At 33.3% G+C, this 22,475-nt stretch overlaps 1 protein-coding gene across 4 annotated transcripts in view; it reads left to right on the top strand.

The window, feature by feature from the left end:
- The window catches only part of Ptp99A (Protein tyrosine phosphatase 99A), a 114,716-nt gene that overhangs the window by 90,825 nt on the left and 1,416 nt on the right, over positions 1–22,475 (top strand). For 2 of the 4 annotated variants that reach the window (XM_075362155.1, XM_075362158.1), the window contains exon 15: positions 10,649–22,125. The exons of the other annotated variants lie outside the window; for them this stretch is intronic. The gene's annotated coding sequence lies outside the window, so the exon portion shown is untranslated. Of the gene's footprint in view, positions 1–10,648; positions 22,126–22,475 lie in introns of those variants that run through there. 4 annotated transcript variants of the gene reach the window in all.

The following is a 22,475-nucleotide window of genomic DNA, read 5'->3' on the forward strand; positions in this document are numbered from 1 at the left end:
CTACATCAGTTTCACATCAAGTTCTTATATAGGTTGTTTTCTGGATGGTGATTTATTTACTTATATAATTATTATTATAAATTTCAAGTTACATCATCTATGATGATCATTAGCTGTCTGCAAGTAGTGAAGATGGAGGAGAGTCGGTATTCTTTACCTACTAGGACACATACTTTGGAGTGCTCCTGAGAGTGTCAAAAAAGTGGTATAAAGTTAGTGTAGTGGTTTAAGTACAATACAAAGTTTCTGAGTGCAACAAGATGTAAAACATTAAAATCGGTTGAGAACTCATAAAGTTATTAATGTTTTAAGATTTCATTATAAGAACACATGGTGTTTATAAGCAAGATGACTTTTGATATCTTATATTAAATTAAATAGGTCACTTAAAATAGCCTGTTAATTTAAAAACAATAATATCAAAGGTGTAGATTAAGTTTTTAATATTAGTATAGACTTTACTTTAGTTTAAGTAGTTTAAATAGCTTAAATAAGTGTTAGGTTGACATAACCTAAAAACATCCAGCAACTCTAGGCTAGGCACACAGCTAATTTTCAACATCTAGTGTTGAAATTAAGTTGGCAATAGATTTTGTTGAACTAGATTCCAATTTCACCGGAATCTAGCGTGACTTTTGAACGTCAGAAAAAACGTAGAATTTTTTTTTCTAAACATACAGGGAAACAGCTGTTTCCCTGTGTCACTGCCCCAGGGCCCCGAGCCACAAACCGCCCAAGGTTCCAGGCTGGACCCCCCTTTTTTTTTTGCTCGACGACCTTCCTTCCCCCAAAAATTCTACTTTTTTTGGGGACACAAAAAATTACGTAGAAAATTATGGCAAACCAACAAAACGTCAAAAACGTTATCAGCTACCGTAAAAACAACAAGACTAAAAAAATGACTAGGGGTACCAAACCTAGCAGGAGCTCCTCTGACTCAGAACCAGAACTATTGGCTCTAGATCAGGTGGCTACTAAAAGACGACAACCACGGCAAAGCAAGAAGAAGTCAACTGCAGTATCTGCCCCCAAGGCAGGAGGGAAAATAAACAAAATATTGCCACCTGAGGAACTCAGCCTCAGTACCAGACAGGTGGGATAAGGACATCATGAACTGCAGTACGACCCACACTAAGACAAACCTCAAGAGACAAAAATCAATGTTTTCAGTGGAGCTATCCTCCGCTGGCAAGAGAAGGCCAACAGCAAAGACACAAGCAGCACTGATAACAACATGCAACGCAGGAAAATCTATGCAAACAGAAAAGAACAAGTCCTGCAAGGATCTCCCTCCTGATAGACCAAAAATTGACCTCAAGACCACAATACATGACTTGTATATGAAAGCCGAGTGCCTGGATGCTCTCATACAACCGCACAACATCATCAGTGAAGAAGTCAGGAAGGCATCTTCATCCCTTATGTCCACGGCTCAATACATTAAAGAGCTGATGACAACAGTAGAACCAAATATGATGACCTGGCAAGCGATTGGAGAAAATGGCAAAGAAGTAGCCACACAAACACAGAAGGGAGAGCGTATGAACTTCTCTGAGATTATGAAGCACACAATGTCCGAAGAAGAACTACTCATGGCAGTGGACTGCAACTGGCCCACAAATGTAATGGCGTAAGTGTAACTAGTTGACAATCTACTGAAGGACAACACGGACACATGTAGCTTCATGGATCTGGCAGACAGAGGGGCTCTGGGGAACAAACATATACAATACCCGAAAGCCGTAGCAAGCGATATTGTGGAGAACAGCGCGAAACTACTAGGCAACACGACAAATATAAATAACAGACATCTAACCCTATTTTATGACTCAGTACAAGGTGAAATAAAGACAAAATGAACAATTCTACAAGCATTTTTAAAAACAAAGGAGGAAGCACTGCTACCAGTGTTTGTACTGCCGGGTAATAAGCTGGGTCTCCAAGCGGAGAGGATGGCTCTGTACATCTTTGGGCAACAAGGTGAACGAATCAAAGTACTTAGATAAGAGCCACACAAACTGCGAAACAGGAAAGCTCTGTCAGCAGGACAAGCTACTCCTGCAGTTAAAGAGAGTGGAACCGTAGTGGTCAGAGCGGCAGGAAAATAATTTGTTGACTTACTACGGGTTGTCAAGACTACGGTGGCCAAGGAGGAGGTAGGTGATGTGCTCTCCCTTAGAAAGGGAACAGGGGAAGAATTGCATATCCGGGCATAGGGCGCAGAGAAGGCTGCGTCTCTAAGAACAGTACTCAAGGACAAAGCCACAGAATTACAGGTGGATGTCAGGTCGAGGGGCAGGAAAACGATAGTCCACCTTCAGGACATTGAAGGAGACACAAACAAGGCAGAGGTGGAAGCAGGCATGAGATGTGTGGTCGGAGACAATGGTAGTTTCTACGTGTCCTCACTGCGGCCACCCTACAGGGCGACCTAGAATGCAACAGTAGTCACCACATTCAAAGTAGCGAAGAAGTTGGTGGCAGAAAGGATAAAAATAGGATGGGTTCACTGTCGCACTTGAATATGGATGCAGGAAGACAGATGTTACCACTGTTGGGGATATGGTCACAGGTCCTCTGGCTGTACAGGGACAGATAGGACGTCTCGCTGCTTTAACTGCGGGCGAGTGGGACACCAAAAAGCACAATGTGGTAATTCACAGCAATGTCTTAGATGTGGCAAGGAGGGCCACCAAACAAGGGACTGCTCGACTTGCAAATGAAGTGCCTCCAAATAGATACCAACAGAAGTAGGAGGTCACTGGACAGCTGCTGGGAAGTTGCTCTTGGTCAACTCAGACATAATTATCTTGTCGGAACCGCCGGTAATGATTTCTCCAGTTCCATCTAGCATACAGATGACAACCAAGATACCGCGATAGGCTTACCAAGGGCGGGAGTTCCTCTCATCGCAACAAGTTCTGGGAAAGGATTTATGTGGGTGAATATAGGTCAAATGACCATATTTTCCTGCTACTGCTTCCCAAACTCGGAAATGGAGGAGTATCTGAACTTCTTAGATAATTTATTCTTTGAGTTGACCAGACACCGAAACAGCAACTTAGTAGTGGCTGGGGATTTCAACGCCAAATCACCTGAATTTGCTGGCACAATGGAAAGTGTAAGAGGACAACATTTGCAAGACAGAGTAGCCACCATGGGGTTAATCTGCATAAATAACAACACAGCAATGATGTGGAGAAGAGGATCCTCTACCTCTGCACTGGACCTAACCTTCATACACACAAACAAAGTGAACGAGTTCACAGATTGGTGTGTATTGGAGGAAGAATCTCTCGGATCACCTATTTATAGAGTTCCGAACAACAACACCGGGGGTGCATCACAAGGAATGCAAACTTGTTTCTCAGAATGGGTGCACCCACTTCGGTGCAGTATACATTGAGTGTATACTGGCACACCTGGTAGGCGCACTGACAGCTAGGGAGTTCACAGCAATAGTACAGGACAAGTGTGAATCGTCAAGAGTATACAACAAATTCCAATCTTCCTGTCATGCATATTGGTGGACCCCTGAAATAGAACAGCTGAGGAAAACGGCTTGGGCCACCAGGCGAAGCTATCATAGGGCAGCTAGACGAATCCCACAGCTGCACAGATTAGATTCAAAGCAGCTAGGGCGGCTTACAAAGCAGCCATAAAGATTACAAAGAATGCTTGCTGGAGGGAACTCTGTGATGAAGTGGACCGAGACCCATGGGGGAAAGGTTACTGCATTGTGTCCAGGAAGTTCAGGAGGAGAGCCCCAGTACTAACAATGCAGCAAGTTCAGGAGGCAGTTGAGATACTATTTCCACAGCGAAACGACTTCGTTAGGGAGGAGATTGTAATAGGGGAAACAGAATTTTTCAGCATGGAAGAACTTAAGACAGCAGGGAGAAATCTGAAACTTAAATTGAGTCCTGCTTCGAATGGGATAACAGTGGAAGTAGTGTGAGTTTTAGTTGAGAAAACACCGGTGGAACTCCTTCACATATTTAACACCATCCTAACAGAGGATTATATACCATCAGATTGGAAGGAGTCGCGACTTATACTACTTCTGAAACCAGGAGCTCCAGGTAATGCTTACTGCCCAATATGTCTAACAAACACATTGTATAAGCTACTGGAAAAGATGATAGACATCAGGCTGAAACAGGGGATAGAGAACAGTGGAGGCTTTTCAAACAGCCAATACGCCTTTAGGCAAAGGAGATCTGCCCCAGATACTGTGAACAAAGTCTTCAGTCTGGCATCAGAGGCAGCAGCTGGAACCAGGCGCATGAGGAGAATTCCAGTAGTCATACTATTGGATGTGAAGAATACATTCAACTCGCTGCGCTGGGAGGCCTTATTCCAGACCCTTAAGGATAGGGGGATTGATAATGGCATTAGACGGCTCTTACAAAGATACCTGTAGGACAGGTACCTGTTGTATTACACCGTTGACAAGAGGCTCCCCCACATTCCCATCACATGCGAGGTGCCACAAGGCTCAGTCTTAGGCCCCACCCTTTGGAATGCCGTCTTCGACGATGTCCTCTGCCTTCAACTACCTGAGTGAGTAACTCCAGTAGCTTTCACAGCTGATCTCGTTCTTGTGGTCTCAGAAAGAAGAAGTGACCACGGTGGCTAACCAGGCCATAAGGCAAGTATAGATGTGGTTGTTGGACAAGGGTCTAGTTCTCTCTGGGGCCAAAACGACCTTCGTCTGCTTGGCTGGAAGACAGCCACTACTGGCCATACCGATAAGAATTGATGACGCTTTAATTACCCAGGTCGAAACAGCTAAGTACCTGGGGATATGGCTGGACCACAGAAGGTCGTTCTCGTCACATGTGAAACAAGTGTCAGGCAAAGCTGGAGAAACATTACGAGCTCTCAGCAGACTACTAGGAAACGTTACAGGCCCCAGAACGAGCAAAAAGAAGCTCTTTTTGCTCGTTAACTCCATACTACTCTATGGGGTGTCAGTATGGAAGGCCTTAAAGATAGGTAAGCATAGGCGTGTACTAGGAGTGGAGCAACGGATCGCTCTACGAGTAATCTCTGCGTACTCGTCAGTTTCGACTGAGGCTACACTAGTTTTGGCTGGCATGCCTCCTCTTCAACAGATGGCCCACATGAGAAGGAAGGAATGGACAAGACTGAGACACGGAGACAAATTTTGAAGAAGTGGCAAGGGTGATGGGACCAGTCTTCAACAGGGCGATGGACTCATCGCCTTATAACGCAAATTGACCTGTGGGTCAACCAATAGTTCAGTTCTCTGAACTTATGGTTGACCCACAGGTCAATTTGAACCATAAGTTCAGAGAACTGAACTATTGGTTGACCCAACTACTGACAGGGCATAGCTATACGGAAGAAGAAGGGCAGAAAATGACCTCTGCCATTACTGTGGAGAAACAGACACCCCTGAACATGTCATGTTCGACTGTCAGTGGTGGGAAGACAAGCATCGTCGGTGCACTCAAATAACCGGACCTTTCACAGCTGATACTTTAATTGAAACCATGCTGAACAACAAGGAGAATTTTGAAACCATTGCAGGGCTTACTACACAAATCCTGCAGCAGAAGGCCAGGGAGGATGAAATGGCAAGGGGTGAGGGATAGCCCTGCCGACAATAACACACACTGTAGAAGAAGGGCAATTCCAATCCCCTTGTTGAAAAGAAAAGACCCAGACTCACCGCAGCTTCTGTGGTGAGTGTGGGTCTTTTCTTACGCTCTCTAAGGAGCGTACGTGGTAGAGGCATGAGGCATAAAGACCGAGACCTGGCCTTTGGGGTGAGGCCCAGGAACGACATAGTCGGGCTTGGCCACCTCATTTCAAAGGTTAGAGGTGGGCAAAAATAAAAGATACAAACCGGCGAGCTGACCTGTCATGCCGGACATACTGCCGGCGGACGGAAAGGGCTGTTTGAGTTAAAAGGACAACCTCCTGAGCTGTGTTAAGCTTAATCCTGCAGTATCCAGCTCAGGAGGTAGGAAAAACAGTAGTAAAGCCGAACCCATCGTTCAGCAACAGGGATATCACCTTTCATTCTGTTACATTTCATTAAACAATCTTGACCATCAACATTCTGTTCTTAATTTGTAGCCTTCATTTACCAGGATGCTACTTCTTGAGATGATCTGTATGCTGCTGAACCATCAGATTGTAAGGATGCAGTTTACTGTTGGTCATGACCCAAGAATAGATTTACTTTTATAGAATTTTATTTTAAATTCAAGCACGGGGTGTGCTCTTCTTTTAGCGAAAATGCGTTTTGTTTGTTATTTCGATATGTATTTATGTCCAGTTACCATAGATTCACTTTCCATCCCATTTCTTTCTAAAAGAACTGATATTTCAAATTACCATTTCAACATATATTAAAATGAAGAATTATATATAGTTTTTAGTGTTACAAGACAGTAGGTTCTGACTTTTTTTATTTAGTATTTGTTCTAGAATCATTACAATTCAGTAAAACTGCCAAATTGAAGAAAACTAAAATTCATAACTTTGGATTATTTACCTTATATTTCTTTAATTTTAATTAGTCTATTGATGTGATACTTGTATTTATTTGTGTTTGGCTTTTTATGCCGTGTGTTTCAAAAAGGATACAACCCTTTTGTTTGACAACATGAATTTATTACAAAAATATTAATGTTAATAAAATACAACAATATTCAAATTACCTTTAATAACTTTACAATAGATGTTCAAAATGATTTCCTGTGATCCCAATGCAGGTCCATATACGTTACATAACATTTGCAGCTACTTTTCATAATGTTTGCTCAGTAATGTTTGAAATCTCACTTTCAATGTTAACCGTCAATTCCCCCAAAGAAAAAGGTCTGCTGGTGTAAGATCTGGTGTTCTTGAAGGCCACAACAACAGTTTTGATATCAAACTATGACCAAACAATACCCATAACATATCCAGCATTTCATAGCAGTATGACATGTGTTATCCTGCTGCAACCAACATTCTTGGTTATGTTATCTAACATGGCATTAAACTGTTCAATTAAGTTGCGATAAACCATACCACAACCCTTTTGATATCAAACTATGACCAACCAATTCCCATAACATATCCAGCATTTCATTAGCAGTATTCCATGTTGTGTTATCCTGCTGCAACCAACATTCTTCTTGTTCATGTAAATCTAACATGGCATTAAACTGTTTAAGTTGCAATAAACCACACCATTTACAGATTTGTCAAAAAATAAAGGCCCTATTACACGACACACACCAAACACCAATTTTACATGCATGTAATGGTTATTCATGAAACACATGAGGATTTTCAATGCTCCATATTCGGCAGTTTTGGCTGTTAATATAGCCATCCAAGTGAAACAATGCCCTTATAGATGAAATAAACATGATCCAAAATTTCAATACCATGTCATTAACAAGAAAACGAATCCAACGACAATACTGTAAACGCTTTCTGTGGTCTATATCTTTCAATCTTTCAGTTCTTGAATGACAGTGATGCTACAAGCATGCAATTTAAATTTTTTAGTAGACCTGAAAGCTGTAGGTAATGAAAGTTAAGATAACTTTCTGAGCGATTTTCTGGGTGAGCGAGTCAAATATTCTTTCACATCCTCCAGAAATTCTACTGTTAACAGTCTGTTCTGATTTCTACTGTTAACAGGTCAACCTGTGCTTTTCTGATCATATACAGTCCCAGTGTCATGAAATTTTTTAATCAAATGCAATATTGTCGACTTGTTAGGAACTGAAGAATTGGGAAATTTTATCAGAAACTCGTCCATAAGATTTATACACACAATAAGTCTCAATAAATACACACATTTGTCCTTGGAAAATGACTTGGTTAACACAGTAGAGATGAATTTATACTGGTATAGCACTAGTGCATAAGAAGGATGTTTCAACTGTTAACAAGCTGCTAACCTTGAGTACAGTGTTGCTAACTGATATGTAGGGAGAAATAAAATTTACCTATGCATGACTTCTACCTTCTTAATCTTAGGGTTGCATCTTTTTTGAAACACCTATTAGAAGCAATCAATAATATATCTCATAAATCTTATTAGTTTGGGAGTGATATTGTAGTCTAATGTAGAAAAATATTTACTTAATTTTAAATTCTTGAAATTAATGATGGAAAATTTTGGTGTTATTATTTAACACTGATGAAATTTTCAGTTTGTTTTTTTAATTTACTAATGGAATTGCATGGGCATAAGTAGAGAGGGTTTAAAAAATAAGAGACATATCCACTGTGGTGACTGAAGATCACTTGTGTGTGTAGAAGAAGTTATATAAGGAACAAGAAATTTCAACTGCACATGACTTGTGCAGAAGCTGACTTCAAGGAGGGAGATGTAAACATTCTGCTCCTTCTATCAACTTTTTGTTTTATTACAGAAATATATCTTTTTATCTTTAACTTCTATTATGTCAGTAGCAGTAGTGTTTGTTTCTTCTTTCATGATAATATTTTTCTGTTATTTTTTTCACATAAAAATGTTTCATTATAATTAAACTATACATTAAGTCAGTTAATTTTTTGTTTGCACAAGTGTTGAATTACTACTATTATTACTATGTAGTTAATTACAAACATTTTTGAAATTAAGTATGAACTAACCATTCAGAATGTTTTTTAACCTCCTATTTAGCTTAAAATGAAGTACTTTAATTTCCATTACAAATATTCATTTTTTTATGAAATAAATTTGAGTAATCTATGCATTTTTCTGTAAGAAATTATGATCCAAGTACTGGCTCAATATAAGAACTGAAAAAGAAAAACAATTATTATTGATAATTATTCAGATTTTTCTTAATTATAGTATCATTTAATTTGTGTGTATGTGTGCGTACAAGTGGCCAAAATTTATAATAGTCAGTCAGCACTGTCATTCAAAAAAGTGGAAAATATAACTCAGATTGATATAATGATTTCATTCTCCATATTGATTATTTTTTATGTATGGCAATGTGTCTACTAATGCATCTTCAGGCCTAGAAGTAATATTATTTCAGTTGCCTGGTGGAGAGGAGAGGATTTACTAGGATCATTACCAAATCTGTTAAATGATGTATGAGTTATTAACAGAAAATTTCAAGAGAGAAATAAAATGGATTAAACTTTGAAGCAAATATTATAGGAAACAATTTTTTGAATTTTCAAATAAGGGCTACAAAACTCCTCACTGAAATAGTTCTTGATGATTTATTTACCTTGGAAATATTTTTACAAAAAATTGCAACTACAAAAATGACACCTGTTACTATTTTAATGATATCTGTACAAAATATCTTCTTTTTTTTAATTTTAATAAGTGATCCACTCCTTTCTTCTTAGAACTACAGTAGCATGCAAATTAATCCCAACACATATGTTGTTTAATAAAAAGTAATTTTATTTTTTAAAAAATCATACCTGTACTATCTGTGAATATCTAGTAATTAATATGCCCTCCTTTATTCTAAAACAATTCACATCCATGATTTGACATTGATTCAACAAGTGTACTATACATTTTTCTGATTTCTTCATCATGAAGTGAAACCAATGTACTGAGACACAGATAACCAAAGAGCGAGTAACTTTTATGACACATATAAGTGCTTCCAGAACTCATAAGATAGCCTTGATAGCAGTCAGGAGAGTATTAAAAATGTAAAAAAACTCCCCTGCATTTATATATCATAAGCTTGGAGAACCAGTGATTTATTCCACCGGTAATGCAGAGATAAAAGAAAAGTTCAAAATGAATTGTGTAATATTAATGTAGTATAAGGCATTTGAAACCAAACAGTAGTTCGATTTCATAAATTTTTTAAATTATTTTTCTTTGCTCAAGTCTGTGGATACAGTGTAACCAGATCAACACTCACATTAAACTGTATGAATTTTTTTCAAGTTTAGGAAATTGTGCATTTTCCTCTGAAGAGATTCTTATTTTTGCTTGTACAGTGTTCTTTTCTTTTTTTTTCTCCAGTTACTTGTGGAATTTTCACTTGTATTTTTTCTTGTTGTTTGATTTCCACTCAACTCTTTTTAAATGGCTTTAAGTTTTTCACTTGCATTATATGAAAAATATTTTGTTGAATGTTTGGTCTCATTATACAAGAATATAATGATGTATGACTGTAAATAAAAAAAGAATTATGAACATCCATGCTAATCAAATCAGTATTTAAGATTTGAATTACAAAAATGAAATACTAGAATTATTTGATATTTTTAGCCTACTGATATGAGTCTGTTATTAGTCACTACTACTATGTTTTTAAACAAATGGCTATTTTCTTTGCCACCCATCAGTTCCTTATCATGTGAACAGACAGTAGTTATTTATATGTAATGTGCCAGAGACAATTCCATTATTATCATTATCATTTCAGTCTGTTTGTAAAACAATTTGTAGCACAAACTATAAACATATGTTTTCATGAAAAAAACATGGGTACATTGTATGAATTAAATAAGATAATTTTTAGAACACTTAAAATGTTGTTATTGTTTAATTCTATATATTGCAGTTATGTATAACTACTGTTCATGTATGTGTGATTTCCTTTAATGAATTCATTAAATGATACATTTACTTAGTAAAGTAAGTGTTTTTAAATTAATTAATAAATTTTTTCAGGTTTGTTTGAATCTCAGAAGATGGATGAGGAAGATTGCATACAAAATGCTATTATTCTTTTACGTTATTTATTAGTCGAGAGTGTATATAAGTTGGAGGTGGTTTAGTGATTAAAGGTGAAATGTGATATTTTCATCACCAGTTGTCATTAAATAAATAATATCCATGGTTCCACTCTTTGTTATGTAGCTTTAGAACTAATGTCATTAAAATATATATCAATGGGGATCTGTAGAATTGTTGGTACATTAGTTATTTATGAACAAATTTTCATTTTCGGCCAGTCATGTAACGAAACGGTGAATTTAAACATATGTATTCAAAATTTCTTTTAATTTTTAATTCTATTCATCCCAGTTTTTTTCCTTTAAAAATACTCATTTTATAATTAAAAGTACTTTACTAATTTGGATTCTCTATTTTTACAAATTGCAGTTTCTGCTATTAACTGATATCGGCTTCTTATTTTTTAATTTTTGTCTAGTCTGAGCATTGTATATTACATAGTTATATTCAGATTAAAGGAGAAATGTAGTTTGCATTCATTTTGCGATTAACAAGCAGTAATTATAGGGTGAGTAATAGTTACATATGTGCATTATTAAATGCCTAAGGAAGGAAATCAAAAAAGTGGAATGGTATTAAAAAATGGAACTGTCATTGGTTAGTTTAAGAAAGTATTCATGTAGTATGGTAAAATATTAGAACAAGTTTAATGAACCCAGAAGTTGGAATAAACTTGTCAACATTTTGTATATTTTAACTTTATCATTAAGACAAATAGTAAAGATGCAAGGAAGAGAAAAATAAATGGGTGATGAAGAAGGGATTAAACCGACTGTCATGCTTGAAGCTAATAAGCACTGAAAATATTTGCTTGCTGACAGTCATATTCGAGGTTCAAGGAAATATTAATAATTAAAATCTCAAATGCGATGGAAGTTTAAAAAAATGTTTCTAAAATAATAATCCAATGTCATTGTTAAAAACAGACAAGAATAGCATTGTTTTTTCCTTCCATCAGTATGCAAGTAATGCAATATACATGCATCTTTACAGTTTACAGTATTTGAAGTTAATTTTAAGAAGCAAAAGCGATTTTTACTAAATTATCACTTGGTTTAGTACTGTATTGTACATTAAAAACATCTGATATTTTAATTAAACATTAGATATTTAATTAATATTTTTAATTAATTAAACATTTAATATTTTATTATAACAGATCAAAACAAATTTAATTTTAAGATATTTGTTTTTAATTTAAAAATATTTTTATTTTTTAAATTCTTCCTTTTCCTTCCCATTAATAAGTAGTTACATGTTAGAATTAAATAAAGATGTAACTTCTATATCTTAAGTATTAATTAAGTACAGAGTCATAAGAGGATGGGAATTAAATAAACCGTAAAAATTAGGCTTCTTTAACCAAAGTTTTGTAATTCAGATTTTGTTATTTGAAATTTTTTTACTAGTGTTCTCTACTCAGGTTTCTCTGTAATTAGCAGTGCTATGAAAGTGTTTCTAAGGATATTTGCTCAAAAATTAATGATGTTTGACATAATTAAACATCTCATTTTAGTCTCTGTAGCCAGATTTGTTTATGTTACTAATAAGATGAAGGCAGAAGTTATTATTTTAATGGAAAATAATACTTGAATTCAAAACCTATTAAAACAAAGATTAGTTATTTAATGTTTTTATCCCTAGAAGAATAATCAAGATATATCACCGTATACTAGGCATGGCCAACAAGATAGTAACTGAACATTTGGCTGAATTGTGAAATCAAATCCTGGATATAGGTTTTTAGTTCAATTAACAGTTTTAAAAATGGTGAAAATTTTTCTAAATATCAGCATACCATTTCTTATGATGTTTTAGGTTTTTTACTGGTCTCTCAAAACTTATTCCTATTAATAAAGAAAGAGAAAATGAAACTATCAAAATGGTGACCATTTTTATCACTGTAAATTAAACAGAAGTAAGTTTTTGTGTGAAGTAGTTTCATATATTAGACTGGGAGAACCAGTGGACAGGCATATCAGAGTATCCTCCTATCCATTGAGGTATGTGTAAGCAAGGAGATTGATCAGTGGCAGTTCAACATCAGTCAAACTGTTTATTATTTTAAATTTCTCCCCTAATTATGTTTATGCCTTTTCTGTTTATAAAGGTGTAAAATGGTGCATTTTCTATCTGAATAGTTTGACAGATTTAATTGATGTTTTATTTGTAAATAAGTAAAATTTATTCCACCATTAGTAATATGATTTTATCCCAATTTGAAGAAATGGTTTTAAATAATCAATGTTTATCTTATACATTATTATTTTTAAATTTTCATTAAGATTATTATCATGTCTTCTCTGTTAGGATATGCTATTGTACGTTATTTAAAGTCACATTTCAAAATCTCATATTACCCATCTTTCTCACTTTAACTGTCCACATTTCACTGCCTTAGATAATTCACTCTACAAAGATATTTGAAAAAAATGTTGTGTAATTCCTAACTGTATCTTCAACACCAGCAGATTTCCTTTCAACATGAAAGCTTTCCATGCATATTTGCTAACCTATCTGTGATGTCATACATTGACCATTCTTTTTGATTTTATCCAGAAAATTAATTATTTTAATAAAAGATTCTGCAATTTCTGACATACAGTGTTACTATCTTAATGAAGTCAACTCCCAATAATTTAAAGTGAAGGAAACCAAAATTATCTTGAATTATTGAAACCTTTAACCTAATGAATGCAGTGGGAAAAAGACCTATCAGGAATTATCTAGAAAAATTGATTACGTCAGTTTAAAAAAACATTTTCAAGGCTCTTTAGTTTCTTTTCTTCACATCATTGTGTTTCTTTGCTATATCCTGCAATCATTTTAATTGTTGTAACAGTCTGTGCTTGCTGTTCATATAGCCGAGTGAACTCACTAAAGCTTCTGCCTCCCTGTTGTATGGAATCATTTCTTTTGTTTCTGACTCTCCTATTTCTTCCTCATCACCTCCAACATTTTTACAGATACCAAACACTTTGTAATATCTGCCTCTGAAACTTTGAATTGTTCATACATTTTTATCTGCTACCGAGCTAGATTTCATGTGATATCTCGCATCTTTGAAGTTGATTAATGAGGGTTGTTAAAATTTCTTCATGCCTTCTTCAGTTAGTGTCTCATATTTCATTCTTATGGAAGTCAGAGGAAAGGTATTGGATTTTCATAGGTAGCAGTGAAGAAAGAATCATTCTCGTCTGACTTCCTTTTGCTATAGAGCTTGTTTGTAGTGGTCTTCTACTCTTATCACGTCCTGTTTTCATTCAAGATGTAAATAACTTTTGCTTTTTTAAATTTCACCCCTATATTTTTAAAAACCTATTTAATTTTATTTTACTTCTTATAATCACATCTCCCATAGTAACTTTGTCTTTTGCCGTCTCTGCCTTCCAGGATTAATCTAAGAGCTAATGTAACCAGGAGCCAGGGAGACAATTCTGAAGAAAGATAGGGAGTCTTCAGATGGACACTCAAGAGTTGAATGTTTTTTTAAAACCATTCTGGACTTCATATAGTGCAATGTCTATTCACCACAATGTTTGTTCGCCATCTGTGATGTTAATTTCTTTTATTAAATAAATGGTGTGTAAATACATACTGCTTTTTCCCTTTATTATAGCGTTTTTTTAATGCTTAAATATTTCTACTGTTCAGTGTTAAGTTATATAAGCATATACATTTTCTATTATCTCAGTTATGTTAGCAGTTGAATTTTTTGTTTCTGTTAATTTTCAGTGCATTACAGAATAATACTCTGACTCGGTTTCTGATTTAAGATCAAGATGTTTTGATTTCAGTTTCTCATCGGGGAAAAGGATGCTTTGATCTCACAGTTAAGTCACTGATTGGGTAGTGGATTGATAAGGCTGGGGTAGGAAGCTGATTCTTTCTAGTGAGTTTTTGAGATGTCCCTTGACTATAGACTTCTCACCTCACATTTATGGCATGATACAGGAATTTCTATCAGTTGTCAAATCAATGCAAATTTGCATTTATAATTTACACTTGTGTATATTAGTTCTGATTGTGAATGCAAGAGGACACCTTTGATGGTGAAGGGTTTGCTGTCATTAGAGCAGAGATAAGAAGGCCACCAAAAAGCTGCTAAATCTGTAGATTACCTCTATTTATGACAGCCTCTCAAGAGACCTGACCAAACTAATACAATATTCTCTAGGGCAGTGTTACTGAAAGATTTCTCTGCGACCAGAGAGTTCTCAGTTTTTTAATACCATGAGGCAGAGCCTCTTGTTCAGAATTTTACTTTTGACAACCAGATAGTTTTTAGTTTTTACTGTGCAATCAGTAGGCTGCTGGTGCAGCTTCCTGGTTGCAGCAGAGATTAAGAATTTGAACTGTGTAAGATTGTTCTTAACTGACATCATTCACTGGTGTGACACTTCAGTCTTTAAAAAAATTCAAAAGTGAAGAGTGCACGAGGAGAAATTTTTGTACGTATCATTGCTCCAGTATAAATCTGAATTTAATCTTCACACACCTTTTGCAGATTGCATCCAAATTCGGATGACAGATGTATTTCTGTGTGAAGCCTTTTCATTTGAAATTTTGATGAAGATTTTTTTTAGTAATGATGGCGGATTCTGTTATTAAACTATTTTCATCTTAAATTCTTCATATTTCTCTTGGTATAACTTCACTATAATGAAACACATTACTAATTCTGTCCTTAAAAATTAAAAACATTTAAAAAGAAATTCTAATAATATTAATGTACATAAAGTTTGCTGTCAAATGATTCTAATCTTGACACTAAAGCATTTGAGCTGATTTCTTTGCTCCAGAAATCTTCCTTTCAGACAAATTTTCACTACCTCTATTTGGATTGTATTAAGATAGAAGGCACTAAATTGATTTGTCTAGGATTTGACTTCAAGTAGCTGTATTTAATGTTCTTAAATGTTAATTAGAGAACATCCTCTTATTAATTTCCTTTCTACAGCCTGGACTGCAGTCGTAAGATCATCAGCATACAAAAATGTTTGGTATAGTGTAGGAAGGACTGTTCATGTGGACCTTATATATAATATGCCTGCTTGTGTGTGTGTGTGTGTTTGTATATATATACACACCTGTATATTAAAAAGATGGTAAAATCTTTTAATTTTTTATTTAGGATTTAACGGAAATGCCAGTTTTGAGTATTGATTAGGAAAAGGCTTTTTTGTTATTTTGATGTCATTTATAGGTCTGATGGTGAAACAATTAACCTTCAGATGGAAGTGTTGCTTAGGAAACAACCCTCTCGTGTTTCAAGTATATTTGTGATTCCTATTAACCGCATAAATGCACTCCTTTTTCCCACTACATTCTCCTAACAAGAAAAAAAAACAGTACTGCCCAATATTCTTTTGTTGATACTTTTTCAATATTGTTTTATGTGCTATATATTTGTGAGAAACACCTTTGTTCCTAGTTGCTTCATTTTGTTTAATGTTGGTGTTGTAAAAAATACAGAAATATCCTTTATACAGAAAGGATATTTCTTCACCGGTTTATATTTCAAAAGTTTGTTTTCGAGAATTATAATTGTTCCTGGTGTATTGAAAATTCTTATGTGGAATGTCCCAAATCAGTTTTTTTTTGTTTATATTTTATATCCTGAGTAATTTTTATTAATACTGTCTTTGAGTTTGTTGTATTAAATTTTGCAGAGTAGGTATTGATCCAGTGCCTGACCCTTACCTTTGCATAGCAGGTGTTGGTCCAATACCTGACTCTGACCTCAATTTCCTGAAAAAAAGCCAGGTAATTGTACCTCAAGGTGTATAACCGTAACTTTTGACAAACCAAGGCCTCACTGTAGCTTTTGATTCATGTTTGCTACAAGAATTTTATTTCTTTGATACTCTCATCTCTTCTGAATGTCCTGTCTCCCACTATGGAAGATAACTGGTGCAAGTTTGGTTATCTAAATGAATGAAATTTAATATCTACCCTGATTAAAGTTATTCTCTTGCTATGATGTTTATCTTACACCTGCTGTCATATTTACTTACACGTTATTTACTTCTTACTCCTCCTTTGTTTCCTTTAACAAAGTTAAAAATTATGAAGAAATATTTTAAAATAACATATTGTTTTGACTGATAACGGCCTGTTGTCTTTCTTATCACTCACACTTGCACTCTGTTATTCCATACTTAAAATTTTACTTTCTAAGTTTGGTGTCCTAATAGTACAATTACTTTGTCTTATAAATATAAAAGCACAGATTATAAGGGATGAAACTCATGATAGTCAAAGTTATAGAGCATTTAACGGCAAAGAACTTCTTAATCTATTTATGTGTTTCACAGGCTTTTTTTAAAGCAAAATGGAATCGCCATTAGATGCCTAAGTTGGATGATATTCTGGTGGATATTTTGCACATTTTTTCTGATATTGTAGCTTTCAATTAAATTATAATCTACTTCATTAACATTTAATTCTGGATTTAACCAAACATTTTTTGGTAACTAAAAGGATATTTCTCACTGTGTTCTTGAAAAGCAAGCCCTAAACATTTCAGATGGATGTAAGTGCATAACATGTAATCTTGTAAATATTTCATTTATTATCTGCTACAATTCACTACTGTAATTTTGCCATAGTTCCAGGAAAGGAATTAATAGGTTGAATAGGATAAGTAACATTTCCTGTAGACGATATCAGATCTTTATTTCTCTGAAATAATTTGGAAGTTTTGCGTTAATTTAGTCTCTACCTATTAAATTAAGTAATCATGCTAGATGTGTGCATTTTATCCTTATCATTCATATTCTGGCATCTTTGATTTTAAGGCACCAAAATACATACACTGTTGTCAATAGGGTGATGATAACACAAAAGTGTTTTTCGCCGAAGAAAAAAAAAAGACTAATATCAGAAGATTCTAAGCAAACTGATGAATTTGATGCAACTCAAAAGCATTATCTTAATATCTGGTATGATTATTATTTTGTGCTTTGTTTTATTTTTGATTTAATTGGATTGTCCTGACACGTTTAGGAGAAATATTTTACTAACACAGAAATGTGCGGTAACATAGAGGAACATAAACCTACCTAGATAACTTAGTCTGTGTCATATTTAGCAGAAGTGATTAAACTTAAACGTAATGAAACACCTGCAAAGTGATTCCTTTTATTGTGACAAAACAAGACCGTATAACATAAAAATAATTTGTTTGTGGGATGTATTAGAAAATAAGTTATATAAATTTTTCATGTACAAGGCAGTTCAATTTATTAAGGTTAAAAACCAACAATTTGTAAAAACAAATGGTTTACTGTAAATATTCTAATGAACAGTTTCATAGTGCTGCTGATTAAGAGACATTAACAATGAAAATTGGACCATAAATAACTGATATATTAACAGTTTATGGGTCTTTATGGATATAAGTTCTGTAAGCTAAGTACTAAAGAGTAAAGTCATGGAAATCTCTCTTACACCAGAAACTTATGATGAAAACAAATATTCTAACCATTTAATCATTAAACTTATCATAAGTACAATTTATCAATAAGCTCCTAGGCTAGACATAATGAAAAGTGAGTTTTATATTATTTAAGCTGACCAGTCAAACTGGATGTATTATTAAAAGTACTTTTGTTGTTATTATTGTATTAATATATTATTGATCCCGAAACTTATATAAAATTGTACAAAAAAATTTATTAGTTGTTACCGTTCAGTTTTGTGTCATGAGTGTGTAGCTGGTCAAGGGTAACACCATTCTTACCTTTATGAAGAAGACATCATGTTAATAGATTTTTGTGTAAAATGTGGACATTATATCCTCTCTTATTGATGTTAATTTACAGATATTTGTGAACATAATATTTACAATACTAACTATTTTAAGTGTATGCAAACAAGTAAATCTACTGATCCATTCATGTTCTGGATTTATAATCATACAAACTCAGTAGCTTTTGCCCCTTCACTGCCATTCTCTGCAGTGCTGCCTGCTGTGAAATGTCATATTTACACAAAAACAAATAAGTTCTTGAGTATGTCAGAATAGTAAATAATTTTGTGTATAATTCTATACAAACATATGATAAACTATTGACATAGAGTATTATTTATAAGTAAGCATTTGTATATGTGCATTAAAATATGCATTAGCAAAATTTTGTAATCACATTACTATGTACGTACAGAAAAGTTTGTAATCTTATTATAACTTGAAAAAAAATTAACAAATACATTAGATATGTTTATTTAATACTGTATTAATTTTTTTAAGTTTTACTGTTAAATAGATTTGATTTCCAAGACTTTCTGGATTTAGATTTTTTTTCATTTTATTTAACTGAAAACAGACAGTATAACATCTAAATTTTAAAATAGATACTGAAATAAAATATTTGCTATTAATTTTCTTTGTTATGAAATGATGTGTTTAAGAAAACTATAAAAACAACATATAAAGTTTCTTATAAGAACGTTTTGGATGCTAAACAACATTTTGAAAATCAGTATAAAGTAGTGATTACACTTTGGTGCAGACACACCATAGCAGATGAAGTTGAATTTGAGTTGTGTGAATGACTTAAATTTATAGATTTAATTTTTTGGTTTTATATTTTAACAGTGAAGATAAGGCATGAACTTTTGACATTGGAGACCCATACTTGTAACTATTTGTTGTGTAAAGTGAAGCCGATCTTGGTACTATTTCATGTTCAGTATCTAAACATTAAATATGTATCGTGCGCTTCCAAAAGACGTTTCATATCTTGTTTATTCGTTTCATATATAATTCTTTGTATACAATTTTTTTAAATTATGAACCAATTTTTTATTGTTGTGGGTACATAAAAAACAAATTAATTTTTGTCTGTGAATTTAACTGTGTATTTTGTAAACATGAAGAGTAGGCTTGCTCCTGATAACAGATATCAGCAAATGTGTGATCAGTAGTGAACTTATTTCTCCTGCTGCTAATATACCTCTTTTTATTAATTCATCCTCTGTTCACACATCATACAAATCTTTCAGTATCACATGTTCTAACTGTTTAACCCTTTCATTATTATTACATCAGTTTCTTTTTGCAATCATAACTGTAAATTTGCTTAATTACATACTGCTACGGATTTGAATCCATGACCCTTTGTCATCTTCAACACCCTTTGTCATCAATTCATTTTGGATTGATAATGATGTAAACCATAAGATATCTTAATAATGGTTGTAGTTAAATGTAAAAATGAAAACTAATTATTTCCCACAATTCTGTTAACATAAAAGGATGCACTTTTTCTCTTGTGCAGTGTTGTGATTATGCAGAGATTAGTTTTTGGATTTAATAGATTACTTGTTTTAACAATCGCATCTAAATATTAAAAAGTAATTTTTTGAAAATATTCTGTATGAGAGCATGGTAACAAATGTAAACCTGTAAATTGATTTCACCCAGATTTTATATGTACAATTCAAGGAAACCTTTATCTCTAAAATATGTATTCTTGGCCCAAAATATTGAGATAATGAGCACAAAGAAATACTTTTACAAATTTCAGCCTTAGTAAAGTTAATAACATTTTATATTTTTATTAATCCATTTATCCCCCTTTATGAATTTCTTAAAACGTTACTTGTTACTTAACCTAATTTAGTGAAAGTAACACTAGGCCAAATTTATGGTTCATTCCATGCAAAATTTCTCTTGTGGGATGTATTCTAGCTCAGTCATGTCCTGCATGCATGCTTTTTGTTTAACTGTCATTATCTGAATGCAGTCTTTTAATGGCATGTCCTACTAATGTTACTTTTAATGGAAAAAATTTGACTTCAGTGATGTCAAGGATGGTTATTTGTAAGCTTGTTGAGAACAAATTTTATTGTAATTATCAATTAGAATTGTTTTTTTTTTCAAAAAAGAAAAACCTATTAAATATGCATTATCAGGTAGATCAGAAATTTCTATGATGCAAAGGTTTTTGGCTGTCTGCTGCTGTTTGTAATACATACTACCAGGGAAATTGTGATTTAAATTCAGCTTTTTCAAAATTCTGTTCCTGTGTTTTAAGAAAATATTGAATATAAATGGCCACTGGCTGTATGCAATCAAATTATTTAGTTTCTCTTTACATGTATCCTTACATAATTATTTCTCTATATAAACTGTAAAACTAAGAAATGACAGATATAAATTTAACTGCTGTAAAATATAATCTCATTATAAGTTCATATAAAGTTATTGAACTATGGAAATTGAGAAGGGGAAGTTGTGTTCTTAGTTTTAAAATAATTTAACTACTGCTAGAAATCCTTCAGACAAGTTTTAGACAAATTAATTTACATAATATTATGTACAAAATATTAAATATTATTAATATAATATTATGTACATAATACCTCTTAAAGAAGAGTTCTGTTCTGAGAAAGCAGGCTGGAATAGAGGAGCATTCTGATGGCAAGGAATTGTTTGCTTTATCCAGTAAAAATAGTAAATTTTGAGGTCAAAAACAAAAATTTTACTAAATTAAGATTTTATTGTTAGAAAAGGTCACAAGTGCTTTACTATAACACCTGTTAAAATATTGTCAAAAAATAATCAGAACTTCTTTCTGATATCCCTATTCAAAGGGATAAATTAAAAAGTTGGTTTTTGCAAATATCGTGAAAATAATAATTTTTTTTAGCGGATAATACTATTCAAATTTTAATTTCATGAAATTTATGTTTGAGATGTGTTGTGTTCAGTTTGATCAAAAATTGGCGAGGACAGTTAGAATTTCTTTAAAAAAAGCATGTAATTCAACCCTTTTGCAAAAGTTAAATTTTTTTGGTTTATTTTTACAATCTGCTTAAAAACTAAGAGTAAATAATGTTTTACTTTCTTTTTTAAATTAATAATTTTCAAAATATTTGGAAAGGACTAATTTATCATGTGTGTAGTTGAAGTTCCAAATATTTTTTGGTCATATTTTAGGAAATCTTGTAATACATCATTTGTTTGTGATCCATTCCAACAATAAAACCTAAAATTAGAAAAATTCTCATTTTTAACCCAATTTTACAGAACTCATTAGATATGGCATTGTCATATTTATTGTAATTTTACAATAATCTACCCAAGAAGTATATAATACCAGTTACTAAGATATTTCAGTATAAATAATATTACAAGAAAATGGAATGAATCATAATAAATAATACAAATTAAAATATTGTTCACTTGGGTTTTTTTTAATAGTGATGATAATATTTTATTTGATTAGTGACTATTTACTTTGAAATAGCCTACTAAATTGTTTAATTGCAATTAATACACACTGATCTCAATTAAAATTCTGTACAGAGTGTACATGTTATGCTGGTATTCATAAATAAGTGTAAATAATTTAATAGGATTTTAAGATTTATTTTCAGTAATAAAGTGCATTTCTATTAAATTGGAATTATATTTTTACTTGAAAAAAATTTAATTTGCCTTGTGTAGACAGATATTCAAATAAACCATTCACCAATTAGGTAGCTTATATTCTACAACACCTTCATAGATCTGGGTAATCGATTAAAGAACCATAATTCAGTTGTAAAACATTTATCTAATGTCCATTCCTTCTTTCATGTAATTCTTTTAAATTGTTATGCCAATAACTCTTTATGTCCAAACTCTTCTTAATTCAACAGAGTTTGTGTAAATGTGTGAAGAGTTGTAATTTTCAACCTGTTAAACAGCGATCATTTCACTTCAGATGCAGTCAAATAAATATTTGACTGCATATTTTAAGTATGTCAG

Source organism: Lycorma delicatula, chromosome 4, assembly GCF_047948215.1.
Source record: "Lycorma delicatula isolate Av1 chromosome 4, ASM4794821v1, whole genome shotgun sequence".
In the NCBI taxonomy this organism is placed as follows: domain Eukaryota; kingdom Metazoa; phylum Arthropoda; class Insecta; order Hemiptera; family Fulgoridae; genus Lycorma; species Lycorma delicatula.